Consider the following 14,751-nt stretch of genomic DNA (forward strand, 5'->3'; position numbering starts at 1 on the left):
ACCAGCTTCTGCTTAAGCCTGTTCGTTGGCACGTGTGCAATTTTAATGCCATATGTGCCAAACACCCTTGCAAGATCTTCACTGATGCCTTGCGTGTAGGGGACGGCAGCGCGTTTTTGCCCGTCTTCAGGAACCCTTTCGGAGGAGGCAACTGAATCCCGCAATTGTTGCGTCCTCACAAGCTTTGAAGGGTAGCCGTTGCTGCGAAGGTCCTTCCTTACCACGGCTAGCTTTTGCTTGCACAGACCAGGCTCAGAGCAGATTCGTGATGCGCGTGAGAAGAGTGCAGCGGCAGCGGAGCGTTTTTGGCCTATAGGATGCGCAGAGTCGAACCCCAGGTATCTACCCGTGTGGGTCGGCTTTCGATAAACACTGGTTATAAATCCTTTGGCCGACCGTTTCAGAAGTACGTCGAGGAAGGCGATCTGTCCATTATTTTCCTGTTCCATGGTGAACTGGATACTTGGAACACAAGAGTTTAGATGCTCAATTAAAGGCATTACGTCTCGGCGGTGGATCACACAAAAGCAGTCTACGTAGCTGACAAAAATCTTGGGGCCGTCTTGTACGAGCATAGCGCAGAATTTTTTAGAGCCTCTGAGGCAATATTTGCACAGACTGCTGAAACGGAAGCTCCCATCGCTGTTCCAAACCGCTGCTTTTAACATTGTACGTTGAAAACAAAACGTGTTCTGCAGGCCAAATTCCAGGCAAAATTACACGGTCCGGAGTTGCAAGGATCTACTCGAGAACGATGCATCTCTGCCTTCACGTTCGCCAATTGAGATGCAAGACTTATATCGTCTCCTGGAATTTGGCCTGCAGAACACATATTTTGTTTTCAACGGACCAGTGGTTTCGAACAGCGATGGGAGCTTCCGTTTCAGTAGTCTGTGCGAATATTGCCCTAGAGGCTCTAGAAAATTCTGCGCTATGCTCGTACAAGACGGCCCCAAGATCTTTGTCTGCCTCGTAGACGACTATTTTTGTGTGATCCACCGCCGAAACGTAATGCCTTTATTTGAGCATTACGTAATGCCTTTATTTGAGCAAACTCTTGTGTTCCAAGCATCCAGTTCACCATGGAACAAGATAATAATGGACAGATCGCCTTCCTCGATGTACTTGTGAGACAGTCGGCCAAAGGATTTACAACCAGTGTGTATCGAAAGCCGACCCACACGGGTAGATTCCTGGGGTTCGACTCTGCGCATCCTACAGGCCAAAAACGCTTCGTCGCCGCTGCACTCTTCTCACGCGCATCACGAATCTGCTGTGAGCCTGGTCTGTGCAAGCAAGAGCTAGCCGTGGTAAGGAAGGACCTTCGCAGCAACGGCTACCCTTCAAAGCGTGTGAGGACGCAACAATTGCGGGCTTCAGTTGCCTCCCCCGAAAGGGTTCCTGAAGAATACAGGCAAAACCGCGCTGCCGTCCCCTACACGCAAGGCATCAGTGAAGCTCTTGCAAGGGTGTTTGGCACATATGGTGTTAAAATTAAAATATGGTGTTAAACGCGTACCAGCTTAATCAGAAGCTGATACGCGTGAAGGACCCTTTAGAAAAATCAAGATTCCCCGGAGTTGCCTACAAAATTCCATGCAAAGATTGTGACGCATCCTACATAGGTGAAATCGAGAGCATGACGGAATCCCGTCTGGCCGGGAGGGTACATTAGAAACGAAAAAGAGATGCCGACCAGTCCAAACAAAACGTACTGACGTTTCGGCTTCCAGCACGGAAGCCTTATTCACAATAAATGCATCACCAGAAGGGGGTCGTTTAAGTGGGCTTGAATAATCGCTGCAAAGAGCGTGCGTAGATCGGGTTTAGATTTCCGTCGTTACGATTGACTGTGTTAGATGTGGTCTGAATGATTAGTGATTCCAGATGTAGCCGTGATGCTGTCACTTTTTCTGTAGCGACGATTCTTGCATTGTCCCAATCAATCTTGTGGTCATTCACGATGGCGTGTTTGGCTACAGCATTGTTGCGGACGCTTTTATTCTTTACGTCACGTGCGTGCTGCTGCGGACGATTGTTATAATTTCCTGATTCCCCGATATACACGCCGCTGCAGTCTGCACAAGGTATCTCATATACCACACCGGGTAAGCGCTCCTTGGGCAAGCGGTCCTTGACTCTCACGAGCTCATGGCGCATCTTTTTGGCTGGAATGTGGGCCACCTGTCGAAGTTCCTGCTCCAAGTTCTGGCTCCGCTCGTCAATAAAGGGACCACTCACGTTCGTAATTCTTTCGATTTTGTCGAGAAGACTCGCAACACCTTGATCGAGAAAGACGACTTGATGGTGTCCTTCGACACGAAGTCCCTTTTCACGAGTATTCCGAGTGACCTGGCTGTCACCGTATGCACCGCTGCTCTCGAGGCTGATGAGACGTTGCCCGAGAGATCACCGATGGATGTGCCAGAACTACGCAGGCTTCTAGATTTTTGCCTGAACAATACGTACTTCGTCTTTATGGGCCATTTTTACAAGCAAATGCAGGGGACTCCAATGGGTGCCGCTATTTCGGTCACGGCGGCGAACCTGCCCATGGAAGCACTGGAAGCACGCACGCTAGCCTCCTTTGCCCCTCAACCAAGTGTTCTTGTGTTATGGCGATGATTGTTTCTGCGTCGTTCAGAAAGACGCGGCGAACAGCTTGCTGGCCCACCTCAACAGTATGGACCGTGCCATTCAGTTCACGTCAGAAGAGGAGGCCGATGGCAAACTTCCCTTCCTGGACGTCCTCGTGTCTCGGCAGGGCCAGAGGCCACGTTTCAGCATGTACCGCAAGGAAACGCACACAGGCCGCTACCTGAACTTCAACTCCATGCACCCCGCTTCCCACAAGAGGGCTGTTGTTAGCACGGTACTGCAGCGTGCGAAAAGATTGTGCTTGAAGCCTGAGGATGCGGCGGTGGACACGGCAAAGGTGCGGGATGACCTGGCTAGCTGCGGTTACCCGAGGCACTTTATAAACGCAACGGAACGCCAACTGACCCGACGGGGACAACTGGATGTGCCTCCTGCCCCGATGAAGCGAGCTCCTGTGCCCTACCTTCCAGGAACAAGTGAATGTTTGGCACGTATCCTATGGGAATATGACATGCAGGTGGCCCACGGTCCAGCCAAAAAGATGCGCCATGAGCTCGTGAGAGTCAAGGACCGCTTTCCCAAGGAGCGCTTCCCCAGTGTGGTATACGAGATACCTTGTGCAGACTGCAGCGGCGTGTATATCGGGGAATCAGGAAATTATAAGAATCGTCTGCAGCAGCACGCACGTGACGTAAAGAATAAAAGCCGAACACGCCGTCGTGAATGACCACAAGATTGATTGGGACAATGCAAGAATCGTCACTACAGAAAAAGTGACAGCATCACGGCTACATCTGGAATCACTAATCATTCAGACCACATCTAACACAGTCAATCGTAATGACTGAAATCTAAACCCGATCTACGCATGCTCTTTTCAGCGATTATTCAAGCCCACTTAAACGACCCACTTCTGGTGATGCATTTATTGTGAACAAGGCTTTGTGCTGGAAGCCGAAACGTCAGTACGTTTTGTTTGGACTGGTCGGCATCTCTTTTTCGTTCCTAATCCTACATAGGTGAAACTGGAAATTTTTTAAAGAATTCAATAGCACCAGAACGATGTCAAAAAAGGCAATGCAAGCTGAAATGCCTTGGCGGATCATCACCTGGCTACTGACCACGTCATCGATTGGGATTCCGCAAGCATAATCGCATCAGAGAAGTGCCTGTCGACACGACTACTTTTAGAATCAGTGCATATTCAACCAACTAAAAACACGATTAACCAGTCGCGGGGTAGTCTCCCCGAGATATACATGCGCACTCTGCACCACCAAACCTATAAATAATCGCGACCTTTCACCCCCCTTTCATTGTGATCAAAGGCCAGTAGGGGCCCAAAATGTCTTTATTTGTTTATTTGTTTTTGACCAGGCGAGGGCCTGCTTGTATTTCATCAACACCGAACTAACCCGCCTGAATCACCACTTTATAGACATTGAGCAATTATTTGAATTGGTTTATTGTAGCAAGCTGTCTTGTTTATTTCCTTATTTTTTTGGCATTTCCTGTCTCATTTGAAATTTGGAGACCAGATAGCTTTTACTACGGGCCATGCACTGGCGACAACAAATATTTGATTTCACTTTAAACAATTTTCGGTTATGTTTTATTGCTCACCAGCCAATGACTTGAAATATAAGAGGCTCCTAAAACATGTGCTGGCATTTCTTTCAAGCACTGCAGTACAACTAATCATGACTTTTATCATATTTTGTTCACAAATTGTAATATTTAGAAAGTATTCAGCTGAATGAAAATGTTATTTCAGTAGCATGCGCAATCAACAGGGCCTCAATGACTCTCACCACGTGGTTCACTTGTTTCTGTCACAAATACCCTGATTGCAGCCACATTCCACCCAAGACGAAGGTAACATATCCTCTGGGATGATGAATGTTTAAAATGCCTTACGAGTAAGTGCTAAGCACATGAAATTGTGGCATTAAAACCGAAGATCCCTCTGCGGCATCCTTCACTTGGGGCAGCGCTTGATCACAAACTTCGAGAAGTTGAAAAATGCTCCATGCGCCGCTCCAGCCAGCAGAAACAATGCAGGACGCAAGTTGGTAGGTGGACCGTTGGCATCCTGCGATTGTGAAGATTTTTTTAGTAGATGCACTTTTTTTTTGTACCACTGTTCATTTTTCCGTTAACAAGCAGCTGAACTCCTGCAGGTTCTACGAATCATACAAGCATAATAAAACGCAGCAATGCAGAACAATTGGCAGGGTTACCTCAATTTTTCTTTTCTAGGAATGAAAAAAATGTGGGTAATCTATACACAACTACAATCAAACCTTTCAATTTTTACCTACTTCACTCCTAACAAGCACACATACACGTTAGACATGTGAGAAAGCTGCTAAATTTATGCCCACAAACTTAATCAGGCATCAGAAATCGGCAGGGAACGACGTGTCACCTTTAAATGGCACTTTTTTCGTTCAAAACACTAAAATGGGCGAGAAAGACCCATAACTATGATTTGGTACCCTTATCTGGTATGGTTTTCAGGCAATGCTTACACCTCACTTCAGTACCTTCAGGTGGTGGAGATCTTTGAAAACTCATTGCGGGCAAGTGGGTTGTGTTCAAGCTCTCGTATCTTGCCAGCATATGCTGGATTCCAGCATTCCCAAATCAACGTAACGACTTGAATGTGGTGGATGCAAGAGAAAGAATAAGCACACGCCAAGGGCGTAGCCGGGGGGGGGGGGGGGGGAGGGAGGGGGGGTCCCGGTGCTTCCCCCTTCATAATGTTTTATGTCAAGGCTGGAGTTATCTTTGTGGGTGTTCTTTTCCCCGGGGCTTCTCCTCCAAGCCGCTGCAGCGCTGAGGATCTCACCCCGGGTATCTCCAACCGACAAACTCTGCCTCCGATCAAAACTATACATTTATTTACAGCCCAGTGGGCGGCTAAAAAACAGCGCTCAGGCGGAGCTCGAAGACGACGGGCCGAGCTCTCCTGTGCCCGGACCGCGTCTCTCTCGTCTCCTTGTCTTCATATTCCCTCCACCCTGACGCTGGGAGCCAGGGAAGAGGGAAAAGCGAGTCCTTCGTGGGAACCCCATGTGGTGGCCATTAGCGCATCCGGTGCGAGCAGGCGCGACCCTCCTCGGAATGCGGGGAGTTTCAAGGCGCCGCGTGACACGACACGTGCGTTCAATTTCTGTGCTGCTCGTCCCAGGGCCCGCGCCAGTTCATGCGTCGAAGCGCCCGACACCTCGACCGCCACTGTGAAACATAACTTCAGGAATGTTTCACACACCACACACACTTTGCGAGCGTGCTCCATCGTTCCTTCAGTTGACGACACAACAATCAGCACGGCCAGTGCCTCTTGACCCTGGCTGCAGGTCACCATGACAAATTAGGCACAATCCTCACATAGCTCATTCAGAGCGAGCGGCCTTTAGAATGCGGTACGCACCGGCCGTCGTCGTCCGAAAACGCCCTTGCCATGCGCCGCAAACCCTCACAGAACAGTATCATGGGCCCCTCTCCTCCTCGCTTGGGAAGGGACCACTGCTGGCTCGTCACCATGCGTTGAAGCCACTCTGCACTGAGGTGAAGCTGACTGACGCTTTCGCCTCTTTCTAGGCGAACCCTCGGGTTCGGCCGCTTCTGCGCTCGGAGCGCCGTGCTCCACTACGCACTGTTGGTCAGCGTAAGCAGGAGAGGACTGCTTAGCGGCTACGTCAACGCTGACATGAAATGCTGTAGGGGCTATCTCTTCAGCCACTCCTACAGACCTACCTGTAACTGCCCTGGGCTGCATTACATGAGCGGCCGTACCCTGATTTACACTTTCCTCGCTGAATTCGCTGGAGCTCCCTATGGCAATCACATTGTCGGTACTCGACATTTGGGTATCTCGAGAAACACAAGATACAGTGTGCGTGACACCAACTGCATCCGATTCCTCGCGCGATTCCCGTGCTGCTGCATCCTGCAATGCAACTGGCCGCTCGCCCACGCTTCCGGAACGTTCTCCCTCTCTGAACGCGGTGACAACGGGCTCACGCTCGACTGAAACCAGCCCCTTCACAACGGCTGATTTAAGAACTTCATAGTTCTTCCCCTCCTTCCTGTGCGAACCCTCGTGTTCGGCCGCTACTGCACCCCTGTGCGCGCACAAAGCGCCGTTCTCTACCACACAACGTTGTGTGAAGCAAGGAGTAGCGAGGGGCTCATCGGCAACATGAACAATAACATGCGACGCTGCGGAGCCTTTCTCTCTTGCCATCAGCTTCATCACGGGCATGCGCACACTCTCATTCAACTTTGACCGCCTGTCATTTACCAACGCAGCATCGCGCGTAACACCTTCATTCACCTCCATCTTTATTTCGGTGAAATTCTCTAAGCGGGATGCTTCACTATCCTGCTCCCCGGTTGCAGAAAATCTCAACGCCCACGAAGGAACGTGCGCCACTATCCTATCTTCGCCTTTCCCACGTGACTCTGATCGTGGCGGATACCGCGAAACAGGAGGACTACGCGCGCCCAGTGAATGGGTTCCACCCAGCGCATCTTTCGGCGTATCGGAGCACCCCAGTTCACTCTCTCCCCGAGTGCTGAACATTACTATTTGAGCAATCGGTGAGGTAGGAACGTTGTTAGCTCTCTTGAAACGTCCACTCTTCGAACGTTCCGCTGCTAACTCTGCCTCAGCGATTCTCAATTTCGCCAGCAATAGCGCCTTCTGCTCAGCGAACGACATTGCAATGCTTGCTGTCCCTGCAACGTTCATGCACGCTTCCTAATCATCATTATCTCGCGGCTACACCTAGATAGCCGCTAGATGTCATGGTGAACCGCAGACCCAGCATCAAACGAGGCACTGACCTGTATAGCTCGGCGCCTGTAGAGATGCCGCACCGGTGCAGATGGGTTATCCATTTATGCACCGCTCCTTCCGCCGAGGTGTCCACCAAACAATCGCCCGCCGACTTCTCGCCTGCCGCCTCGCCAAGCTGCTTCTCCGCTGCTCAGCAGGCCGCAGAGATTGCCTCGGTCTCCGTTGAGACGTCCGTTGAGCGCCGCTCGAGCCGCTTCTCCACCTGGGTGGCGAGCTCGCTGCTCCTGCAGATCTCGTTCAGCAGGCTGCCGCTCTCCGTTGAGAAGTCCGCTGAGCGCCGGTCGAGCCGCTTCTCCACCAGGCTGACGAGCTCGCTGCTCCCGCCGATCGCGTTCAGCAGGCCGTGACTTCTCCGCCTGCTCCATCTCGCCCGCCGGCTGGCTGAGTCGTCGCTGTTGAAGATCCTGTCGACTGCGCCAGTTATCTTCTTGGATGTTCTTTTCCCCGGGGCTTCTCCTCCAAGCCGCTGCAGCACTGAGGATCTCACCCCGGGTATCTCCAACCGACAAACTCAGCCTCCGATCAAAACTGTACATTTATTTACAGCCCAGTGGGTGGCTAAAAAACAGTGCTCAGGCGGAGCTCGAAGACGATGGGCCGAGCTCTCCTGTGCCCGGACCGCGTCTCTCTCGTCTCCTTGTCTTCATATTCCCTCCACCCTGACGCTGGGGGCCAGGGAAGAGGGAAAAGCGAGTCCTTCATGGGGGTCCAACCCCATGTGGTGGCCACTAGCGCATCCGGTGCGAGCAGGCGCGACCTTCCTCGGGATGCGCGGAGTTTCAAGGCGCCGAGCGACACATGCGTTCAATTTCTGTGCCGCTCGTCCCGGGGCCCGCGCCAGTTCGTGCGTCGAAGGAGTGTGGGCATGCCCGTGAAAAAGCTGAGAGCCAGAGAAACAGCCTCAGCTGCGTCGCATGCTCTAATTCATGTGACCGATGAGCCCCTCTCTACTCCTTGCGTCACACAACGGTGTGTGGTAGAGAACGGCGCTTCGTGCGCGAACGGTGGTTCAGTAGCGGCCGAACGCGAGGGTTCGCACATTAAGGAGCGGAAGAACTATGAGGTTCTTAAATCAGCCGTTCTGAAGGGGCGGAGACTGGCTTCAGCTGAGCGTGAGCCTGTCGTCGCACCGTGCGGAGACAGAGAACATCCTGGGAGCGTGGCCGAGCGGCCAGTAGCTTTGCAGGATGCGGCAGCGTGAAGAATCGGATGCAGTTGGTGTCGCGCACACTGCATCGTGTGTTTCTGGAGGTCCCCGAATGTCGAGTCCCGAAAATATGATTGACATGGGAAGCTCCAGCGAATTGAGAGAGGGAAGTGCAAATCAGGGTACGGCCGCTCATGTAACGCAGCCCCAGGCAGTTGCAGGTAGAACTGCAGTGACTGAAGAGATAGCCTCTCCGGCATTGCATGACCGCGTTAACGTGCCCACGAAGCAGCCCTCTGCTGCTTACCCTGACCAAAGGTGTGTCGTAGAGAATGACACCTCGTGCGCGTACGGTGGGTCAGAAGCGGCCGAACCCGAGGGTTCGCCTGGAAAGAGGCGCAAGCGTCAGTCAGCTTCACCTCAGTGCAGAGTGGCTCCAACGCATGCTGACGACCCAGCAGTGGTCCCTTCCCGAGCGAGGAAGAGAGGGGCCCCTGATACTGTTGTGTGAGGGTGTGCGGCGCATGGCAAGGGCGTTTTCGGACGACGACGGCCGGTGCGTACCGCATTCTAAAGGCCGCTCGCTCTGAATGAGCTATGTGAGGATTGTGCCTAATTTGTCATGGTGACCTGCAGCCAGGGTCAAGAGGCACTGGCCGTGCTGATTGTTGTGTCGTCAACTGAAGGAACGATGGTGCACGGGCCAAATGTGTGTGTGGTGTGTGTTTCGTGTGTGAAACATTCCTGAAGGTATGTTTCACAGTGGCGGTGGAGGTGTTGCGCGCTTCGACGCACGAACTGGCGCGGGCCCCGGGACGAGCGGCACAGAAATTGAACGCACGTGTCGCTTGGCGCCTTGAAACTCCGCGCATCCCGAGGAAGGTCACGCCTGCTCGCACCGGATGCGCTAATGGCCACCACATGGGGTTGGACCCCCACGAAGGACTCGCTTTTCCCTCTTCCCCAGCCCCCAGCGTCAGGGTGGAGGGAAGATGAAGACAAGGAGACGACATCGGGAGACGTGGTCCGGGCGCAGGAGAGCTCGGCCCGTCGTCTTCGAGCTCCGCCTGAGCACTGTTTTTTAGTCGCCCGCCGGGCTGTAAATAAATGTACAGTTTTGTATCAGAGGCTGAGTTTGTCGGTTGAGGATACCCGGGGTCAGATCCTCAGCGCTACTGCGGCTTGGAGGAGAAGCCCCGGGGAAAAGAACATCCAAGAAGATAACTGCTGGGCTGCGGTTTAAGCAGCCTGAAAAACCGCCTGAAGTCACCTGCAGGCGCGGAACCTGCAGTTTTAAGGACATTCTTGCTCATATAAAGCTGAAAACAAGGGCTATGTCAACGTCTGATCCCTGCGCCCGCTCCAGATGCTGTACCTGTCAACATATACAGCCCGGCTGCATTTCGCGCCGGATACACCGACAAGCGCTGGGAACCTGCCACGAGCCAATCGAAACAGCCCCACTGTTTCAATGGCGGAACAGCACGGCCGGGGAATGGCAGAACAGCAGGAAAAGCCTCATATAGGCTTACATGTTGTCGGGAGCGTGTCATTCCTTGTCTTTACAGTGGTACAAAGTATAATCACATGACAGAGCACATCGCTGTATTTTGTTCAGTCAACTATCAATCCTTGATATGTTTACTTTTCTACCAACATCGCATTTCATTGACTATTGCAGATCCATAATTTCTGCTGCATAAAAAGCATTGCTCTGCCCATCTTGTATTTCCTCCACATCAACAAAACTACACAATTCTCCCTAATGCGGAGCTTTGTTTTTTTGGCACTATTCCAGTTTCCTTGACCTCCCTCTTGGTTAGAATCAGCATTCTGTATTTGCTTAACAGGAGTTTTACTGAAGCCATGTCTGTTTCGATTTAACAGATAGAAATATAATGAAATTTAAGAAACGTGCAACAAGCTCAACATTCAACAGCAGTGCAATAAGGTGTTCCGCTTAGCGAAAGTTTACTACTCGCGCTACTAGCACAAAAAATAACAAAAGGCGATTACTTAAGGACGAAGACGCACATTTGCTAGTTTCACCACCATAATATACGAATGCGCCGCATGTACAGTCCACTGCGATTCGGAGGTTGTCGCGGGAAAGCTACTCTTTCAAACGAAGCAGGAAGAAGGAAGAACAACAGCTTTAGCAAATATTCCATGCAAGTTTCGTTATCATTGGTGTAGATAAAGGGCAACCAAGTCCAAGTCTGTGCTTGATAACAACGAATGTACAGGGCCGTCCACGCTAGGTGCGAACACGGCGCAGCGTGGCCTCGCTCAGCGAAGCGCCAGCGCACAATCCACGGCCGCGCATCGAAGCTAAGCGGCGCAGGCGCACAGGGGCTTGGAGGCGGGGCTTCGTGTAGTCTGCTAGAGCGGGAGAGCGCCGTGCCTGCTTTGCTGTGAAGCACGCCTAACTGTAGGCTTGCCTGTAGCGTCTAAGCGCGCTGCGACGGCGTTGCGGGAAAGCGCACTTTCCTTACTACGGCGCGTTGTGTAGTTTCTGCGTACGAGAACCCACAGCTTCCGCTTTTCAGTTCCGCGGTGCAGGTTAAATGCAAGTATTGTTGCAAACATTTCAGGACTGGCGGCTTGGTTTGGTTCAATGAGAGACGCTGTATAGAACGGCATCGTATAATTTCGGCCACTAGGATTTATTTAATGCTCACTGGCATTACGCAAAACATAATTGTCTGTGCATTTCGCCTCCATGGAATTTCGGTCACAGCGGCTGGGTTTCGATCTGCCGAATTTCTTCCAGATGTGTATTGGCTTTTTTCAAACATATGAATATCGCGCATCGTTGAGATGGTTCAAGGAGTCGCGAGGAAGTACGGGTCTTACCATAAAGGAGGATGCGCACAGGTGGCAACAAAGGGAGGGGCCGCTTTCTCCAAATAACTAGCCATGTAGGGAGCGCAACCAATGACGTATGCATTATAATATAGCACACTAGAGTGGGACCGGTCCAGGATTCGACCGTAGAGTAGACGATTGTGCTGGGGGCGTGACTTCCTGGCTGGGCGACTGCTTGAACCATCTCGACGATGCGCGATATTCATATGTTTGAAAAAAGCCAATACACATCTGGAAGAAATTCGGCAGATCGAAACCCAGCTGCTGTGACCGAAATTCCACGGAGGCGAAATGCACAGACAATTATGTTCTGCGTAATGCCAGTGAGCATTAAATAAATCCTAGTGGCCGAAATTATACGATGCCGTTCTATACAGCGTCTCTCATTGAACCAAACCAAGCCAGTCCTGAAATGTTTGCAACAATACTTGCATTTAACCTGCACCGCGGAACTGAAATGCGGAAGCTGTGGGTTCTCGTAGGCAGAAACTACACAACGCGCCGCAGTAAGGAAAGTGCGCTTTCCCGCAATGCTGTCGCAGCGCGCTTAGACGCTACAGGCAAGCCTACAGTTAGGCGTGCTTCACAACAAAGCAGGCACGGCGCTCTCCCGCGGTAGCAGACGACACGAAGCCCCACCTCCAAGCCCCTGTGCGCCTGCGCCGCTTAGCTTCGATGCGCGGCCGCGGATTGTGCGCTGGCGCTCCGCGGAGCAAGGTCACGCTGCGCCGTGTTCGCACCTAGCGTGGACGGCCCTGTACAGCTTGAAACCCAAAGGGTGGCAAGTCAGTCGTGCAGGCCATTGTTGTATCATGGAACAGCCAACAAGGGAGCGAAGAGTGTGAAATCTCGATTTTCATGGTTCCGAAACGAAACCGTGGGCTGGTGGCACGCTTGGCCGCTCGATAACCTTCAAATCGTGCTCGACTGTACTTCATAGCTGACAAGAAAACTTAATAGTCCCTTTTCTAAAACACGAGAATCTTGATAGCAAACATTCAGTGTTGGCCTCCACTTCCGCCTGACGAACTTCGGGGTCCGCGCGCCACTCACGAGCGCGCTCATGATCACACTCGCGAGCGCGGGTCCGCCTAACCACCTGCTCTGCGGACGAATGAATCGCCCGTAGTCTGCCCATAGACCAGCGCACAGCAATTTAGCTGATCATCACTATCATCACCATCTAAGCTCCTTAAAGGAGCCATGAAGAGAAAATACAACTTCGTTTAATTTGAAAGAACTAGGATTCAGTATGTCACTCAGCTCCATTAGAGCCGCAAAATATGTTTTTTAACGAAAAAAAAGCAAGAAGTATTTAAAAACTTTCAAATTTTGCGCCACAGTGACGTGTTATGAGCAAGAATGACGTCATACGGGCCCACAATAAAACAATTTTCAGTGCCTTAACTGCACGTTAACGTTCAAGTGATGCGGTCAAATGAAACTAGAGGCCGGATTACAGACGTCCAGTCATGTGCCGTCGCGACAGGTCAGTTAGACGGCCGCCAATCGCACAAACAAGGTTCCGTGACGTCATAAATAAGTTGCGGGAAATTGGCTAGGTGGTCGCGACTGCTTCAAACGTTTTCCTTAATATCTCCGTTATTTTTTCGAAGATTGCGATGATATTGGGATCATTGTTATCAGGACTAAGCAGTCTTTCTAATAAACCCAACTTGTATTTTGTCTTCATGGCTCTCCTTTAAGGTGGGCTTTACCGGTAGTGTTGAGCATACACAAATCGCATGTTAAAGTCAGTTATTTCAAGCTTCGTTTGCAAAACAACGCGCAAGATGCCTTGCCTACATATTTCTCCGTCCCATTTTTCGGTCGACCACACCCCCCCCCCCCTCCCCCCCAAAAAAATTCCTGGCTTGTACGAGGGAACTTGTACATTCAAGTGATCGAACATTATTGAAGTATGGTAGCCCACTGTGCTACCAAAACTGTGTTTGAAAACTTACGTTCTGGCGGCCAAACACTGTTGACAATGCTTGTGGCTCTTGTCCGGTTGAATGGAGGGACGTGATGTGCTCAGACCGTCCAGAGGTCTAAAACAGGATGACACATGATTACCACACAGGCAAGAATGGAAATTATTGGGTGCACGAATGTTACAACTCGGGCAACACAATATTCAGCCAAAATCAATGCCCGCGTACAGCGGCACCGTACACATGGTGAGGTGGCTCGCCGCAAACGCAACGAAGCTTGCGAGGCGCGCACATTCGCTCGCAAACGATTCTCCCTCGCCATTCCCAACACGGCACAAATGACAGCGGTGATTAACGAAGCCGTAAACGCTGCGCAGCACAGTTTAGAGGAGTAGCCGCCCGTGTTCTGATAAACTACGCGTAAGACGTGGTTTGCAGTGGTGAACTCTGAAGCTGTTCAATGTAGTGCTGCGGAATGGGAAACGTTACTGAGTTACTGAGCGCCACTGCGTTACTGAGCGCCAGTGCGTTCAGCGCTCAATGCAAGCACCACAATGTTCTTTCGCACATCGCCTTTCTAAAGACGAGCCCTCAAGGTTCAACCTAGCTAGTTCAGTTAAACAATTCACATACGCGGGCTCCTGTTAACGAATCCTTAAAGCGGCGCTGACAGCTACAAACGGCATCCAGTGAAAAGAAAGGCGGCAAATGTGTCGAGACAGCTTACCTGCAGGAAACGAAGCAGAAGAGCGAGCGACGTTCAGGGGCAAGCGCCGAACGAATTTAGCCGTCTTCAGGTGGCAAAGTTGTTCTCAAATACTTCATCGCGAAGTCGAACACGACAGACATAACCGAAGACGACGAGGTGTCCAATTAATCATAATAACTGCGCTTGTGTAACTGCACACCACAGTAAACAATCCATGAAAGACGGGTCACGGCATGGAGGGTCACGGGGTATCTGTTCCGGAATCCGGCCACGCCGCCGCGCGCCGTACTCAGGGTTTCGGCCGTTGACAAGGAGTTGCGTAAAGAAATTAAAACGACAACAATAAATAATTGCCTCTTTTACTGACTACAACAGTAAATTATTATTTTTTGTGTGCAATATAATAAAAAAGCTTAGATTTTTAAAGTTTAGAAACACAAAACGCGGACTGAGTTTTTTGGCGCTCCATTTGAACGTTAAAAAAAGCAGCAGATAGTAAGATAACACTGCGCAATGAAATTTGGCAGTGTTCTAGTGTAAGTAATCGTATTATTATTTGGCGTCTGCTTATTTAGCGCCCGACTTCATGCCCCCTCCATTCCCAACTTTTGTTTTCTTTTGATATCTG

General features: G+C 51.1%; 1 long non-coding RNA gene across 2 annotated transcripts; it reads right to left on the reverse strand.

Annotated features, from left to right (window-relative positions):
• Positions 1-3,813: 3,813 nt before the first annotated feature.
• On the reverse strand, positions 3,814-14,383 carry LOC144164300 (uncharacterized). Of its 2 annotated transcripts, none has more exons than XR_013321146.1 (3): positions 14,142-14,382; positions 13,445-13,531; positions 3,814-4,690 (listed from the first exon to the last, which is right to left on the reverse strand). It is a non-coding gene; the product is annotated as an uncharacterized LOC144164300 (long non-coding RNA). The 2 variants fall into 2 exon arrangements; XR_013321147.1 differs by lacking the exon at positions 3,814-4,690 and adding an exon at positions 9,731-9,897 and having other exon boundaries at positions 14,142-14,383.
• Between the last annotated feature and the right edge of the window lie 368 nt (positions 14,384-14,751).

This window comes from Haemaphysalis longicornis, unplaced genomic scaffold (assembly GCF_048455015.1).
Source record: "Haemaphysalis longicornis isolate Haplotype H1 unplaced genomic scaffold, Haemaphysalis longicornis Haplotype H1 scaffold_13, whole genome shotgun sequence".
In the NCBI taxonomy this organism is placed as follows: domain Eukaryota; kingdom Metazoa; phylum Arthropoda; class Arachnida; order Ixodida; family Ixodidae; genus Haemaphysalis; species Haemaphysalis longicornis.